Source organism: Coffea arabica, chromosome 1e (genome assembly GCF_036785885.1).
Source record: "Coffea arabica cultivar ET-39 chromosome 1e, Coffea Arabica ET-39 HiFi, whole genome shotgun sequence".
In the NCBI taxonomy this organism is placed as follows: Eukaryota; Viridiplantae; Streptophyta; class Magnoliopsida; order Gentianales; family Rubiaceae; genus Coffea; species Coffea arabica.
Genome location: NC_092311.1, coordinates 38,549,185 through 38,567,189, shown reverse-complemented (window position 1 = coordinate 38,567,189; position 18,005 = coordinate 38,549,185). Strand labels below are relative to the sequence as shown.

At 34.1% G+C, this 18,005-nt stretch overlaps 2 long non-coding RNA genes and 1 pseudogene across 2 annotated transcripts; 1 reads left to right on the top strand and 2 right to left on the bottom strand.

The window, feature by feature from the left end:
- The first annotated feature begins 4,126 nt into the window (after positions 1 to 4,126).
- Positions 4,127 to 6,979, top strand: LOC113694029 (uncharacterized). Its single transcript, XR_011816968.1, has 5 exons — positions 4,127 to 4,392; positions 5,215 to 5,504; positions 5,633 to 5,766; positions 5,879 to 5,984; positions 6,382 to 6,979. It is a non-coding gene; the product is annotated as an uncharacterized lncRNA (long non-coding RNA).
- Positions 6,242 to 10,425, bottom strand: LOC140009538 (uncharacterized). Its single transcript, XR_011816970.1, has 2 exons — positions 9,223 to 10,425; positions 6,242 to 6,919 (listed from the first exon to the last, which is right to left on the bottom strand). It is a non-coding gene; the product is annotated as an uncharacterized lncRNA (long non-coding RNA).
- A 603-nt stretch (positions 10,426 to 11,028) lies between these two features.
- On the bottom strand, positions 11,029 to 14,086 carry LOC113694022 (G-type lectin S-receptor-like serine/threonine-protein kinase SD2-5; annotated as a pseudogene).
- Positions 14,087 to 18,005: the final 3,919 nt, after the last annotated feature.

Sequence of the window (18,005 nt, the reverse complement as noted above, 5' to 3'; positions counted from 1 at the left end):
TATAAAAAAAATTCTATTTACATGATTGTATGTATCTATTCGGAGATACCATACAATAATTGCATATTGTCATTCTAATGGAAAATATATGCCATTTTATTATTATTGAAAAGAATATACTAGTAATTAAGTATTTTTCTGACTTAGTTTCTTCATTACTGTTGGTTTAATGTTGCTTCATATTGTAGGGTTGACTTGGGATGCTTATTATATACTTTATCATGATTTTGACCTATGGCAAGTAGGGGTGGAGTTGATTCAAGCTACTCGACTCGAGCTCGATATGTACTCGAACAGAAGCTCGAGCTCGAACTCGCTTCATCGAACTCGAGCTCGATCTCGAGCTGCTCGTTAGAGCTATCGAGTCGAGTTCGAACTCAAAAATTTGATACTCGAGAGCTCAACGAATTCTATCGAGTATCACATAAAAAAATTATATATAAAATTACTAATATAGGTAAATAAATTCTGAGAAATTACCGGTGAATACCCTTATCGAGTCGAACTCGAGCTTTTTAAGGACTCGATCGAGCTTGAGCTCGAGCTGTGATTCTCCGACTCGATCGAGTTCGAGCTCGAGCTCGAGTATAATTATATTATAGCCGAGTCGAGCTCGAGTACGTACTCGAGCTCGACTCGGCTCGAATACACCCCTAATGGCAAGCCTATTACTATTGTTTTTTTTTTCCTTGGATACATGATTTCACTTTCTTAATTATAAGAGCTTTTTCTCACTTTGTTCTTTTGTATTTCTGGAGTCTAGTGTGGAGATGATTTGGACTTTGGAGAATTTCTATACTGCATGCTTTCTTGCACCTTGTGTATATTGCCCTTTTTCTCCTTGCATTTTCTCTCCTTTTTCTTCGTTTCCCTATTGATGAGTTATTCTTCCAAGTTCTAAGAAATTGTAATCTTTAAGCCAGTGCCACGGGTGTATTCCTCAGCTGAAAAACTTGAAATTAAGTATATTCGAGCAATCTTATTTAAACATTTCTTTTATATCACAAGATTGTAAATTATTATGAGCTAGCAAGTCAAGCCTAAATGTTGATGACCATAGATAAGGTGAATTAAGGTGCTGATTCTCCAAGGTTCTATAGTAGACTAGCTTTCCACAAAATGCTAATAAAGAAAAGCTAAATTCAACTCCTATGAAAGGTTAAATCTACACTCCCATTCTGAATCCATACACGTGTATTTAGAATGAAAAATTGAAGATTTAACCTATTTCATATATATGGGATTAATTTAATCTATGTTAGCGGCGTATAAATAATAAACTAATAGGAATCAATGCATGTTATATGTGCAAAATTTGGAATATGAATTCAAATTGAAATTAATTATCATACATAGTATAAAAAATTTAGAGTTAATCTTATATACACTGATAGTGTAAATACTATTACGGTTGGATATATGACACATATGTAAAATTTGGATTTTAAATTCAAATTCAGATTATGTGTCATGCGTCTAATGATAAAAGTGTATACACTATCAGTGTATAGAAGATAAATCCAAAAACTTAATCTGTATAATTCGAAAGTCTTCACCTAGGACAACTATTTAATGAGCTAACTTCGTTCGCACTTCATGGAATTCAGCCATGAGTCCTAGTCCAACAGCTTTCGCAGTAAGTGGGAAAAATACGTTCCACCATTTGATTATGATGCAGGATATATCCTTAATTTGAATGCACACAGAATATGCAGTGAACTGAAATAAAGTATTGAATAGTGATAGAACTCTAAAAGTAACGTAGATTGAGATTTTGAAAGCAAATGACTCATCGTGAAGTTTTTTTTGCATATGGCAATCCAAGTTCTTGACACAATTTATGTTTTACAACTGAATAGGAAGAAGAGTTACTATGTTCGTATATGAAGAAGAGTTACTTCAGAAGATTAAGTTTGTTCTTGTTTAATTTATTATCTGATTTTAAATTCTGATTTCGAAAAATTAGATTTTGTTTTCGTAATTTTTTCCTGACTTTTGCATTTAGATTATAGATTTTTTAGTTGTAAAAAAAAGTAAAAAAAATCTTAATCTACCTAAGAGTAGTTTTAACTGATTCTGATTTTTCATTTTTCATTTTTCATTTTTTTTGAATCAGTTTTTAACATCTACACTAATCCTGTGCTAGCTTATATTAAAGGAGGACCCAATTAGATTAAGTGTTTTTTGCCCAGTTGTTTTTGCTATTCGAAGATGGCCTTAACTCGTTTGCTAACATTTTAGTCAATATAATAATGTTTTCTGTAACTTCTATTATATGAGTTGAAGATATAATTTCAGTAATAATTTCTTCGTTCAACTCTCAACGACTTTAAAAAGAGAAAATTAGTTAGTACTAATTAAGTAATTAGTAACCTCCATGTGATTTTATCAGATTCTTGCCACTTTCAAGCCCAACCAGTTCAAAAAATTTAGCTTATTTTTTCTTATATGGTTTTATTATAGTTTAAAACTTGCTGATTTTATCGTGGGCTTAATGGTTTCCTCATCTGAATTTTTTTTTTTTTTTGATAATTAAGTCTCTGGTATATTCGAGAATCCCAGAATGGACCAGCCACACATGATCAAATGATCCGTGAATCGAGAACAAATGGCTTATTATGGACCATGAAAGGATATGTCCATTTGCGGTCCACGTAACATAACGATTCCATTGGTCCGAAATAGCCAAGGACAAGATTTTCTTTTATACGTCTCTTTCAATGATGCACAATTCACAACATTGAATTCTTCACATAGCCTAAGATGCAATTCGCAGTATTGTGCTTCACATCCCAAATCTGCAAGTATGGGGGTGATTCAAGAGGTTGTTATTAAACAATTTGACCATTGAGAGGACAAAATATTATTGCAGTAAAATCATCCTAATTAATAATAACAAAAATTCTTGAATTCCACACATTTTGGAAATTAGAGATTTTATGTTTAAATACCCTTCCCCTTTCCCACTTCTTGAATTCCACCATTCAAATGGTAAGAATTTTTAAAAAAAAAAAAAAAATTTAATAATAACTCACCTTCTTAAAGCTTTTTAATGTAACCAGATTGACCACGAGCTTAATATGATCCCTTATCGCCATGACATCACCATTAGATATCAAGAGATCATATTTTCGAATCCTGCTGTCGATGTGAGGGTTGTGTTGGTGGACGATTTGTAAGATTTTCTGTAAGCAACCTATGATCTCGGAGCGATGTCCTAACCAGTGGAGCATGTTTAATCAGTGATAGTGACTGGAGCCGAATCTACCCAAACTTTTTGTTACCAAAAAAAAAAAAAATAGAGGTCAAATTACTATCGTCAATGGTTCATGAATTTGGTGCCGAGCAATTTTTCAAGCTAATTTGCTAGATTTAGATACAAATGCATGAACAAAGCGATGACCTAAGAATCTATTAGCGGGCCTATACAAAATGTACATTTTAGATTTGAATTTTTATAAAATTTATGTTTTTGGCCCACTGATTTATTGAAAAAGAAATTTTATGTACATATTACTATTATTCTAATTTGATAGCAATTGTTAAAAGGTGGCTGGATGTGATTTTGTAACTACAGCAATGCTTTGGAAATTTTGTCCCCTCCACTCGTGGATTTTAATTCAAAAAATTTGATTATTATTGATGTGTTAGAGTCATTAGAATTCTTCAAAACCATTTTTTTTTTCAAATGAAACTTTCTTGAATAATTTTTTTATGTTATGTTACTATTTATTAGCATATATTGCTTTTACTTACTATTTTAACACATTGTTATAACTATTCTTTAGAAAAATTAAGAAAACTTCCAATTGTTATTGAAAGTTGATGTTAGTAGTTCCACACTTGTTGATGATACCACTCACTTGTTTTTTTAAAAAAAATAATAATGTAAGCACAAAAATCACAAAACTGTGTTTTGTTGTAACAACACAGTGCATTAGAATTAGAGGTGGCAATTTGGATTGAAATCCATTTATCCATCCATATAAACCATAATTAAATGGATTTGGATTATCCATTTATAATATTGGTTTTAAATGGATGATCAAAGTAAAACCATTAAATTAAATGGATTTATATGGATTATCCACAAAAACCACATATATCCATTTACTTAAAAATCAAATAAAAGAAATGGACAGCAAATGACTAAAAAAGGAGCTATCCTAAAATTGAACGTTGAGGTGTGAAAATGCTGTCCCCGTGCTCCCTCGTTTTCACCGGTTTCGTTCCCTCCTTCACGGCCACCGCCACCGCCATCGCCTCCCATTCCCCTCTGTTCTAATCACTACTTAACTAAATCCATCCTCTCTGTCTGCATCCTCCTAAAATTTTACCCAACCCAGGATCCCAGATCGAGTGAGGATGAATTTTGCGGGCAAGTGATCGGGGGTAAATCTTCATCCTTTTCTTGCTAATATCTTCGTCTTTGTTTTCCGTTTGCGCTTAAATTGTTTGATAATTAGGAGGGAACGGGTTTGTCTCTGTTTCTGGTTCTAGGTTGTTGAGTTTCCAATCAATATTTGTTAAATCAAAGCTTTTGGGCTGGCTAATTAACTTGAATTATTGGGGTTATCGCATTTCATTTGCATGTAGCTAGCTGCTGTGACGACTAGGAGTTGTAGGTCTTTTGGTTGTAATGCTAAAACGAGTGAGATTCGGTTGGCTTTGAAGCAAACCCATTACTTTTTCCCAACGATTCCTTGTGGAGGATTAGAGTGCAAACCTGGCACCACAGAATTTGTGGTTCAGAAATCCCAACTAAGTTGGGAAGGGACTTGTCAATTGGCACTACAAGATAAAATGGATACTTCAACGAGAGAATCCCTGGAGTCACTGATACCTGGAATGAGATTCTGTACAATATTTTTCTCTAGAATGATTCATGTTATAGCAGACAACTAATTCCCAGGTCCTTATTCCTAGTTGAATTCATTACTGTGATGAGGACATTAGGAAATTTAGGTAGAGTTGCTATGTCTAACATTAATTAGAAGACATGACATATGATTGCATGCATCGAAATCTGGCAAACTGATCAAAATTTAGTTTTTAGAGTAAGTAATGCATGATAAATTGCAAGCTTGGGATTTCTGGACTTCTAAATGCTTAATGTTATCTTAATCCTTTCCTCTAACTAGTATTTTTTTGCTGTCATTTTGCACTTAATGAGATCTGAATTTTTTTTCTATTCTTTGGTGCAATGAATATTAGGTACTTGTTCAAATGGAAGGAGAAGAAGAGCACAATGTTGAGCGAGTTTCATCAACAGATTCCAGCAAAAGAAGATTTGGATGTTCTTCAATTTTGGAAAGAAAATAGAAATCGATATCCAGTGATTTCATTGATGGCACAAGACATTTTGAGTATTCCTATTACTACAGTGGCTTCAGAGTCCGCTTTCAGCGTTGGCGGTCGGATTATCAACAAATATCGTAGTACCATCTTGCCAGAGAATGTAGAAGCTTTAATATGCACTAAAGATTGGTTATATGGTGAAAAATGTAAGTATTTTATATATTCTTTATTTTGTTAAAAATTTCTTTTACTGCACATAATATTTACGGTAGTTAAATTATTATTTTTCTTTATTTAGAAATGACGTATTTGCTGTTTTATGATATTAATATAGTTTCACAAGAAAATGCCGAGGAAGAAGCTGCATTAATTACAGATTTTGCTCCATTAGTTACAAAACTTCTTGGCTCCAATAGGGAGGTTTACGAAGAGGAAATCTAGTCATGTGACTTATTGGATTGCTCAAAGGTAATATGGTTATTTATTTATGAAGCAATTAAGTATTTTATTAGAGTGCCTTCATGGATGATTGGATGGGATTGTAGACTCCTAGCTGTTGCTTATTTGGTATGGTTTCTAGTTTTGCAGCTTCTTGATGGGGCCCTTTGTTCGTGTCTTCTTTCACTCCTTAGGGACTAGTATTCACTGCCCTTGCTGGACTAAAAGAGGAGCTGTGTTTTGGGAAGGTTATGATCTATAGCACTACAAACTTCTCAGTGGCAGCATCATATGCTTCCTAGGCCATGTTGTGTGTAATTTTTTAGCATGCATACTTTCTCTGCACTTTTGTTTAGACCATATCTCTACCAAGAAATTTTAATCATATTAGCATTTCTTTATAGCATCCTCTAATCACTTTTTCTGTTTGTTCTTATTTCTTGCAAACTTTTGTGTTTAAATCTAATTTTTGTGAACTTTTTTTAATGCCGAAGTTAAAGGAGTATTTAGCTCATATGCACTACAGCTGAAATCAAGTACTTGAGCTGTAATGCATTTCTGAATTATGACAAGTAGTTGGAATTGCATACATAAATTGTAAAGCATTTAACTTCTGCATTCATATGCTTCCTTTGCCCGCTGCAGGTACCATGCCATTACCAGTGCTTACTACAGAGGAGCTGTTGGTGCTTTACTCGTGTATGATGTCACTAGACGTTCTACCTTTGAGAATGTTGAGAGGTAGTTTGAGGGAATTGAGAGATCATACTGACCCTAATGTTGTAGTTATGCTCATTGGAAACAAATATGATCTTCGACATCTTGTAGCAGTTTCAACTGAGGATGGTAAAGCTTTAGCAGAGAGGAAGAGCCTCTTTTTTCATGGAGACATCTGCACTGGAAGCAACCAAAGTGGAAAATGCATTTGCTGAAGTCCTGACACAAATATACCGCATTGTGAGTAGGAAGGCAGTCGAGGCCATTGATGAAGGTACTCCTTCATCTGTTCCTCCTAAAGGAGAGACAATCAATATCAAAGATGAGGGATCTTCTTGGAAGAGATTGGATGCTGTTCAAGCTAGAGCTTGCACGGAAATCTTCAAGGACAATGGCTCTTGCTGCATAAGTCTTGTACATTACATCGTTCAACCAGCAATATTGTTCATTTGATTGTCCTCTTTGTCTTGGATCATATAAGATGACAGTTACATGGAAATACTTTAGTATTTTCATGAAATTCTTACTTGGTAGGATCAGGAATGAGTATAGTTACTTGGTAATACAAAAAAAAAAAAAAAGTAACCAAAATATATAAATGGATTATAAATGGATAATTGGATTTTATATAATCCATTTAGATCCATCCATTTAGATCCATTTATTAAATGGATTTAAATGGATTGGATAAATTTCATCCACCATCCATTAAGTCAAAACCAATTATGAACCATTTATCCATATTGCCACCTCTAATTAGAATGTCTTGGCTGGCTTGTACAATTAGTTTTGAAATTTCTATGACTATTGCATTTAGAATGAAAGAATGTAGATTTAACCTATCACATATGTATGTGTCAAGATTAATCTTTTTTTGTATTGATAACGTATAATAATAAAACTAACAGGAACGGATGCAAGTCTCATGTGAATATGAATTCAAATTGAGATTGATTATCATACTTTTAAATTCAATAATGTATACACCGTCAGTATAAAAAAATTAATCTATATAGTTCTAAAGTCTTCTTCACCCAGGACAAAACAATATGCAGTGAATAAAGTATTGATTGAATGTCTCATCCTGAAGTTTTTTGCTGGGATATCAGGGTTTCAGTACTTCATGTGGCAAGCCAAGTTCTTGACACATTTATGTTTTATAGCTGTTTATAGTGATACTATGTTAGTACATGAAAAAGAGTTACTTCAGAAAATTACGTTTGTTTTTGTTCGATGGATTATGTGATTTTAGATTTTTATTTTGAAAGATTAGCTTCTTTTCATGTTTTCCTTACTTTTGTATTTAGATTAGCTTTTTTATTTAGATTATAGAGTTTCTAATAGTGAAAAAAAGTCAAAATCTTAATCTACCTAAGAGTATTTTTAACTGATTTTGATTTTTCATTTCACGTTCCATAATTTCTTTTATTTTATTTTTTTAGTAAAGGAACGACTCAATTAGGTCCAGGGACCCAGAAGAAGAGAAACCCATATTTCCCAAGTTTTTCTTAATGGATTGATGAACCCAAAAAATAAGGTGCTGCCATTGTAGAGCAAACAGATTCATACCTATTTCTAGCAACTGGGGGTGACGGCTGTGGGGAGGGATGGAAGAATATTTTAAAAAAAAAGGGCTAAATCACTAAACAGCAAGCCATCAAAATTATTGGTTAGATTAGATTGAAAGATATGGCCTTAAATTAGGTGACCGTAAATCTTTGTAGTGATCTTTAATTTCAGTAAATCTTATATACACTGACAGTATTATCATGGTTGGATTCATGATATATATGCAAAATTTGGGTTTCAAATTCAAATTCGGATTATGTGTCATGCATCCAATTATGAAAGTGTATACACTATCAGTGTATAAAAGATTAATTCATTTAAATTTACAAGAAAATATTGATAGTTTTCCAATAGGGCAATTTGATGCTTGCCTTGCCAGCTTGTGGAATTACAAGTACTTCCAATAAGGCATTTTGATCGAGCTTGTAGGTCTAATAAATATAATGATGACAAATGAGATTGTTAAGTTTTTAAACAGAATTAATCTTCTATACACTGACAGTGTATACACTTTCACCATTGAATGCATGATACATAATCCGAATTTGAATTTGAAATTCAAATTTTACGTATGTGTCGTGTATCCAACCGTGATAGAGCGAATTGCGCGAAATGTCACTAAACTATTTCAAAGTGCCGGTTCTGGTCACTAAACTTTTTTATTAGCGCGAAATGTCACTGAACTAGTAAATCTATACCGTTTTGGTCACTCCGTGTATTTGTGCCGTTAGGAGAGACGGAAATCAATTTTTTGAGGGGCAAATTTGTCTGCACATCCTTTTCTTTGAAGCTTTTACATAATCATGAGAGACGGAAAAACGGAAGACAGCAATGCATCAAAATTTCTCAAACGTGAGGAAGCGAATTGACCAACTTAACCGATTTTTTCCACGAGGAAAGAAAAAAAATTGCAAATAAAGCATCTTTCAATAAGAACTTTTAGCTAGGCATTTCGTCGAACACCAAATGAGCATAAGAAATTTCACCGATTCTTTTGTTCAATTTGAAGTTAATCAGCCCAAGAATTGGTAAGAAACATAAAGACATTCAATCCCAAACAACACAGAAAGCATGTATACACAAAATTGCGTACAATCAACATACAAATCACAATAAGCTAATCTCGGTTTTGAGATTCTTATAGGTCTAAGCTTGAGGAGAAAACAGAATTTGTTCGGTTGAAGGGGAAAGAGGACTTACCACATCTGTTCGATTGAAGATTTGCAGACGACGGTGATGGAGGATTCTGGGGAGGTGATGGCGGCTTCCTTCGAGCGGCGGCGGCTTCAGTGGCGGTGAGCGCAAAAACGAACAACAGCGGCAAAAGAGATGCGCCGATGCTCTTTCCCCTCTTTCTCTCGTCCTTCGTCCAGACCTCTTTTCTTCCTCCTCTGTTTTCCAATTCCTCCGCAGCTCCTCCTCTGCTTTTCTTGTTTTTACTTCGTTCGTTTTTCCCATTTCTTCTTAGTTGAAAAACCTCTGGCCCTCTTTCAAGTTTTCTATCCGAAGCTTTTTCCTTCCTTACTCTGTATCCGGCCACAATTTAGATTTGCAACTCTTGCGTTGCCTCACCTGAGCTGACGCTAATTTGGCACTAATTTGGGGAGTGGGAGCGTGGGAGGAAATTTTATTTGAAAATGGTGGCAGGCATCAATTTGACCTTGCCGAAGTCCACTTTATTGCCAAATCATTCATCTTCAGGAGAATCAAACACTACTGCTTTCCTTGGTGGGTCACCTTTAAATGGCTTATCTTTTCAATTAAAACCCAAAGTAATCAAGAATGTCAATTTGGTAGTTGCTTCCGGAAAAGCCATCAGCAGCACGAGTGGTAGCAGTGGCGGAAGGTTCTACTTCAATATCACTGGGTTTCCTTTCCCTCTTGGTCCTTTCCTGAATAGGCGGACAATCAGAACTGAGGTTAGTAATTTGCGCCCTTGTTTTTTCAGTCCTGGCTCTTGACCTTTCTGCATCAGAGCAATAATCCTGTCTAGTTGAATTTCTGCTTTGCTGCCGTTTTTCTTGTGGGTTAGTTTCGTGAGTCCTGTGCATATACTGTCCATCGATCATCCAATGAAAGGTTAGTTTCGTGCTCTTGACCGATAAAGGGTAAGTAATGATAAATAATGTAAGGAAAGGTAAGTAATGATAAAGGGTGTTCTTTGTTACAAATGGTGAAAGAGGGAGGAGGAGGAAGAAGAAAGAAAAAGGGAAAGGAAGGAGAGTGGAGGTGGAGGTGATGGCGGTGGGTGGCAATGTAGGTGATGGATGGTTGTGGGTGAAGAAGAATGAGGGCATAAATTTTTTAACTATTGTGTAGACGAAATTACCCCTTAAAAAGTGATTTTCCGTCTCTCCTAACGGCACAAATACACGGAGTGACCAAAACGGTATAGATTTACTAGTTCAGTGACATTTCGCGCTAATAAAAAAGTTTAGTGACCAGAACCGGCACTTTGAAATAGTTTAGTGACATTTCGCGCAATTCGCTCACCGTGATAATATATACACTGTCAGTGTATGTAAGATTTACTATTTTATATACTATCAATGTAAAGCCTTTTTACATTAGTAGTAGTAGTAGATCTATATCACCTGTGTAAAAATTGAATTTTAAATTCAAAATTAAATTATGTAACATACATTTAGTACGACTTGTTTCGTGTATATACTCACAGTGTATAAAACAATTATCCATTTTTTAAGCACCATAAGTGTTTGAGCACAAGTCATATTGTTTCCCCTGTTATAGACTAGATTCACCCATTGACCATGTCACTACTCACTAGCATGCAGTGACAAATGAGTGAATCTGTCTACAAGAGACCCTCTCCACTGTTAAAATTAGAGAAAGATGTGTGCTCTGATGACTGCTACTGGATATGTGCTTGTCTAAATTGTAGAACTCAAGTTTTCACAATAGTTTACTCTTTCTCAATTAATATGAGAATTAGTAGCCCAAGACTATGTCATATGAACAGCAGCAGCAATGAAAATCCTATCAAAATCCACCATTATTCATTATACATATTTGTAGATACATTTGATACATTCATCAAAATGAACCATGTTGCTTATACTAGTGGAACTGGTATACTAGCAAATTATTTGTCTAGTCATCATTCAGAAAATGTAAATCATGGTCACTTGAAAGTACAGATTGAAGTTTTTCATCTACCTGGGTGCAGATAAAGCTGAAGGCAACAGCGGGCTGGCAATATGAAAAGCTTCTCTTCCTCGATCACCAGCTGCACCTGTTTCAATTACTAATGGCTTTGTGAAGTCATAATCCAGATTGGTTTCAGGTGCCGCCAGACCATCAAGTACCTTAACTACTAATGACATTGAAGGCCTCTTGGCGAAATTGCTCTGCAGACACTATGCAGCAATCTGCATCATCTCCACAGCTTCCTGAACGTGGACCTGCATGTCCAAATTTTTCTTGTCAACCATGTCTTCAAGTCTTTCTTCTTCTGCTTTTCTCTTGAAAATGCTGAGCAAGTGCCTGTCTTCCTCGATCTGAAACCAGCCCAAATTCTTCCGCCCACAAAGGATTTCCAACATCACAATGCCAAAGCTGTAAACATCCACTTTTTCCGTGATCACGGAGCTCAACCATTCAGGAGCCACATACCCTGGTGTTCCTCTCATCCTTGTAATAACTCTACTCTGATCCTTGTCAACTAGCTTTGACAATCCAAAATCAGCAACTTTTGCGTTGAAGTTTCGATCTAAGAGGATGTTTTAGGGCTTGATGTCAAAATGAATTATTTTCTGACTGCAGTCTTCATGGAGATAAGCTAATCCCTTAGCAATGTCTGTGATGATTCTTCTCCTTGCATTCCATGGAAGAGATTGGTTGTCCTTTCCTCCATAGGTCCATTTATCCAAAGATCCATTAGCCATGTATTCATATACCAAAAGCCGGTGCGATTTCTCAAAACAAAAACCAACAAGTTTTACCAAGTTAACATGGTGGATGCTACCAATTATCTACTCTTCCACTAAAAAAGAGTCCTCTAGTTGACCCAAACCATCAAGACACTTGACTGCTATCTTCGTGCCATTACTTAATGCCCCTTCATAAACAGAACCAAATCCTCCTTCCCCAAGTTTTTTGCTAAAATCTGCTGACATTGCTTTCAAGTTCTCATAAGAGTATCTTGTAGGCATTCCTGGTACCTTGCTCAAAAAGTCCCTCAATTTCTTTAGATTCCCTGATAGTTCTGCTTAGAAGAACCAGGGAAGAAACGATTAAACATATCACACCAAAAAAAGCCCCAAATGTAGAGGCCATTATAACTGTTTTACGTCTTGACGTGTTGACATAAGCATTTTGCACCTTAACAAGGAGAGTTGTATTATAAGCTGATCCGACATAATTCTCGTTGTCAATAATAGAAAAAACTTCATTTAGCAATAAGCAACTTCCGTTGATTCTTAAATCTTTATGCCATAGATCTGTATAATAAACACGGCTGTTTTGCATGAACAGTTACTTAGACACCTACTTTTGCAGTCCTCCATGACCGTATGTGTTTTGTCCAAGCTTGAATCAAATGCAAAGTAATATGTATCCTTTAACTCCAGAAGACTGTGATCTTGGGCGTGATCACAAGAAATTGGAGTGAGCAGTGAACATCCAAGATCGAGTTGTCTGAAATTTGAAATTTATTGGGCTGTAATAGCTCTCTTGGCCAGTGGTTGTTTGAATGCAACCACATTGCTCATTTGAACATATTCCATAGTTGCCACATACCATAGGGAAGCCACAATTACCAGTATATGTGTGCAAAAGATCAATTACCTCCATAAATCCCCATGGTCCCCACTATTATACCTTTAAATGCCCATCAGGCCCAAACTTCATGAATTGAGCTACAGATACAGGCGGAATCATAAAGTCATTGAAGCTACCGTTTCTGAACTCATAATAAGGATACCTATTGAGGCCAGTAATAAAGTATGTTTGAGGTGGATCAGACTCTACGTAAGCTGACAAGCCATCAGATCCAACAGCCAGAGAAAGCCGACCTTGACTCTGATTGGATGCTGAAACACTAGCTGTCAGCTTCTGCCCACGAGCCAACTTCTGTCCCAGAAGTAATGAGTCGGTGGGATGGTCAAAAGACTGCCAAATGGATCATTGTTTGGCCCAAATAGCACCAGGTTTCCCATTTCTGTCAAGTTTAAGCCTGATACAGGCTTTCCCTTCGTATTGGTGGACCATATTAAGGTGCCGTCAGAGTTTGCCAAGACCAAATCTCCATCTTCCTTAAGTTGCAATGTGGCGTTCCTCTCAACAGGATTATTCCTGTTGGCAGACCAGACTAATTTTGAGGACTGCAGATATCCATCAGTATTAAGCCGACCTTGGAAAATGAGGATTCCAAAGAGGCATTCACTACCTCCTGTGGTACAGTAAAAGCCGCACACATAACTTGGTCCATCACTTCCTCTCACGAGGATGGGTATCATTGAATGACTACTATCTTCGCAGTTGATCATCATGGACTTAGAGACCTGGTTGATCCACGAGGATGGAAGATAGGCAGTTGAATTAAAAGGATAATTCACGGTTTGGGCATTCATGAATATTGATGATGAAGACAGAATCAGACAAGCAAGAAAAATGGCATAACTTAATAATCTCTGCTCTACAGCCATTGCTTCACTTAGAGAGGTTGTTCTGGCTTTTGGGCTTGCACAAATATAACATGGCAAAATACAAACTGAACCAAGTTAGGATAGACAAGTCTCTTTGTTCAACATATGTGAATTCTCTGTTTGGCTGTGACTGTGATTCGCATTGATCTTCATTTTTCGGCTGGCCGTTGATAGGTGCTTGTTCTCACTGTAATACCACTTTGCTAAGCTTGACTTCTCTGGTGTTTACTTTGACGAAACAATAATCGAGCATACTGGAGTTAATGCGCGTTTTTCTTCTCAAATTCTTAGTTGAAAGACTGGGCAAAAGGAGATGGAACAAAATGGAACGTGTCCAGATGCAATCAAATACCAAGAAATACCGTACGCTGGCGACCACTTAGGATAGTAGAGGAAGGGATAATTGCAAGATTGATCTAGAGGTACATAGCATTTGCAAATTTTCCCGGAAGGAATGGAAAAATGCGATAACTCCCTTTAAATGTAATTGTGTGTAAAGAAAGTACTGAAATTAAAACAGATAATAATTATAAATTTGACACGTGTGGGGGAGAAGAAATTGGAAGAACAAAACCTGGAGGTTAATGTACTAGTTGTGCATCAACTTAAAATAGAAAAGGATTCACACATGTATATAATATATATATTTAGTACCCAAATATTTAGCCTAAGCATACGATTGAGCTTTGAATTGTCCATTCTTTTTTTCTCAATTTTTCAATTGATTTGAAACGATCGAAATGTCTTTTGATTTGCATTGGAACTAAATATGTGCTTTTATTCGTTAAGTATAGTTTGTAAAAGTATACACTTGCAAATGTGGTATTTGAAAAATAGGAAAGAAATATTATTTGACTATAATTAACAATAAAAAATTGTGTTTGTTAGTAACGTTACCGAAATTAAAATCAACAATTAAATTTTATAAACCAATGTTGAGGAAACCTCCTCAATTCATTTAGGGTCCGTTTGGTTCATGGGATGACACAGGATTGGATTAATCATCATTTGTCATCCCATGTTTGGTTGCATTTTATACATGGGATGATACATCCTACATAACCGAATTAATCCCCTATTCATGGGATAAAATAATCTCATGAGGGAGATGGGATTAGTTATCCCGGGATGACTAACAGATAGGATGATAAAAGTTTAAACTAATTTTTTCTTATAAAAAATACAAATTTATAGTCTTATAATTATATAATCCTATTGTCACATGATAATATAGTATGAATGGACTAATTTGCCCCTACTATTTAATTTTAAAGTTTTTTGGACTAATTTGCCCCTACTACCAATAGAGCAATATTTGGACTAATTTATCCTTATGAATGATTCAAATTCAAATTAGCTATTATACAACCATACTCTCACATAATAATATCATAATGAACAGACCAATTAGCTCCTATTAATTCTACTAAAATTTTTGACTAATTTGGCCCTATTCATTATTTTAAAAATTTGACTTACCCCTATTAATTGATTTAAAATTTTTGACTAATTTGCCATACTAACATCATAATAAAAGGACTATAGTGCCCTTGGACTAAATTACCCTTACTAACCTTATTTTCTAAAAGAAATTTATATAAATATATAATCTTATTAATTGGACTTTGTGAATGAGGACTTCAATAAGCGCAAACTCGATCCAAAGAAAAATGTTCTATATTAGCCAAAGCTCGGCTCATTGAAAGCTCCTAAATGAGTTAGGTTTTAATCGATTTAACCTTAATTTAGCCAAAAGTTGGCCCATTATTTAATTGAATTTCAAATTTAGGTTCAAAAGATTGGTCAAAATCTATTTTTAAGAGTTTGAATGGGCTAAGTTTGAATGAATGCAAATTTTTATATATCAAAACTCTTGATTTACTTTATAATTTTAAAGTTTTAAACTACTATATTTTAATAAAATTTATAAATATTAAATTATTTATTAGATTATTTTATTAAATAATATTAAATTATTTTATTAAAATTTTATAAAATATTAAATTATTTTATTAAAAAGAATCTACAAATTAAGGGATGCTTTGATCATTAAAATAATAATCCTTCCTCATCCAATCTCCAACCAAACATAGGATAGAATTATTTTCCAACATATCCTATCTAACCGAGAACCAATCAAACAATACATAATTTGGATTATTTATCCGGGGATGACTCAACCCAGGATTAATAATCCGAGGATGAGTCATCCCATCTCATCCAGTCTAATCTTACCAAAAGTAAGCATGACAATCTAAGAACTGTAATACGAAACTAAGGAGATATATTTGCAATTGGTTGATTTCGCTAAAAATATCCATGAACCATTTAATGATTTAATGATACCAACCTTGTGTGAAGTAAAATATGTATCATCTCGCCATGTGGACGTATTTAAAATTTGTAATCTTTTATTATGTCTATATTTTTTTGATTTAAAATAAATCCCCTCTTTTTCACACGCTTCCCAAATCCATGGTTTGTCATTTATATTCAATTTGATCAACTTTATTGATGACCGACCTCATATAAATTTGTAATAATCATGTGTTCTATATTTGTTATCCATGAAATCGTATGTATTATTGTGTAATGAAATCGGTAGCAGTCCTTGAATAGTAGTACTGGTTTGTTTTTTTATATCTATTACTAAAATTTGGATAAAATATGTGACGTTAATGCCGAGGTATTGGCATCTTTTTCCACTCTTTCATCTTTAGAAGAGTGATATAAATACATACATTTAGAGACAGCCATACATGTGTTGTGCGTGTATTTGAAGACAACTTTTGCATCCTAAGCCAGCCTTTGAGCTTTTGTGTCTCCATTATTGTTTCTTAAGTTTTTAAATTTTTGAAAATGTTGAAAATGTCACTATTAGTTTTGTGCTTGGATTGAATTGAAAAATATGGTTATATTAGTTAAGTTTAGTTGGCAAGGTAAAGTCTTCCAAACATACCAAGGCAGGCAGTAGGAAACATTGGCAATGATTTTGCAATATAATTTCAATTTCAATAACTTACAAAAATAAGTTTACCAAAATTATGGTAAAATAAGAATTGGTACCATGCTTCAATTTCATGCTTGATATTGGTTAAGTTTACCAAAATAAGAATGCACCATTAAATGCTTCAACCTAATAATAAGGAAACCTTCCTCAATTGCTTTAGTCTGTGTATTAGACTTAAAAAAAAAAATTATTTTGACGTATTTAGTTCTTATAAAACAAAGTTATGGAAATATCATTGCAATTGGTTAATTATATTAGAATTAAAAACGAACATATTAATGGGCTGAACATCAAATTAAGGAAATTGTAAATGATATGATTTGGAAAAAAAAATTATAGTGTCACCTTTTTTGTATGCATCACGATTTCACATATTGTGACCGTTAATTAAAAATTTTTGGTACTCGTCTTAGTGAATTAGTTTTGTTTTTCACTGTACTATCGTTAGTTTGAATGGAAAAGTTAGTTGAACGTTCTTTGTGAGCAAGTTGTAATGTAACTATAGAATCCTAATTATTGTTATGATTGCTTAGTATTTTTTTTGTCATACGTATATATTGTTGGTTTGTTGTTATTCTTTTATATACAGTTTTTGGTATATCAGGTGCTGATAATAATAGTTTCAGAATGTATTTAATGTAATAATGTTATGACGAGGATAAGTTTTAAGGTGAACAAATGTTATTGACAAAAATTTATTTATGATTACGAGCATGCATTCGGTTGCTTAGGCAATTTCATAGTTTGTTTGAAGTGAATGAGTTGGGAATATTTTTTTTGCTTTGTCTTTTACTCAAAATAACACATCATATATATATATATATATATAATAAAGTCGTATTTTCATTCCTATCCCTTTATATTTTCTCTTTCCTACGTGGCTTAACGAGATGACAAGTAGTTTTCTACGTGGCTTGCTCCTTTTTTGTTTATATATATATATATATATATATATATATCAATTCTTATTTCTTATAAAAATTCTTAATATTATATGATTCTTATTTCCTACCCAAAAAAGGAACTGGAAAGTAATGCGATATAAATAAAAGAGACATAAATATCTGTATTAGATATATCTCCAAATTCATGCCAAGAATTTGTGTACCACATAGGGAACCGAAGTAAATAAGAATTGTTATCACTACAAGAAGTAGAAAAGTAACTAATTTCAAAAGGAACCATTAATAACAAAAGTCAATATCTGATGTTGGAAATAGGATTCTTAATAAATTTTATTATTATGTGCATAATCAAGACATAGTGCATAGCACGAAATTTATGGAAAAGAAAATGTTAATTGAATC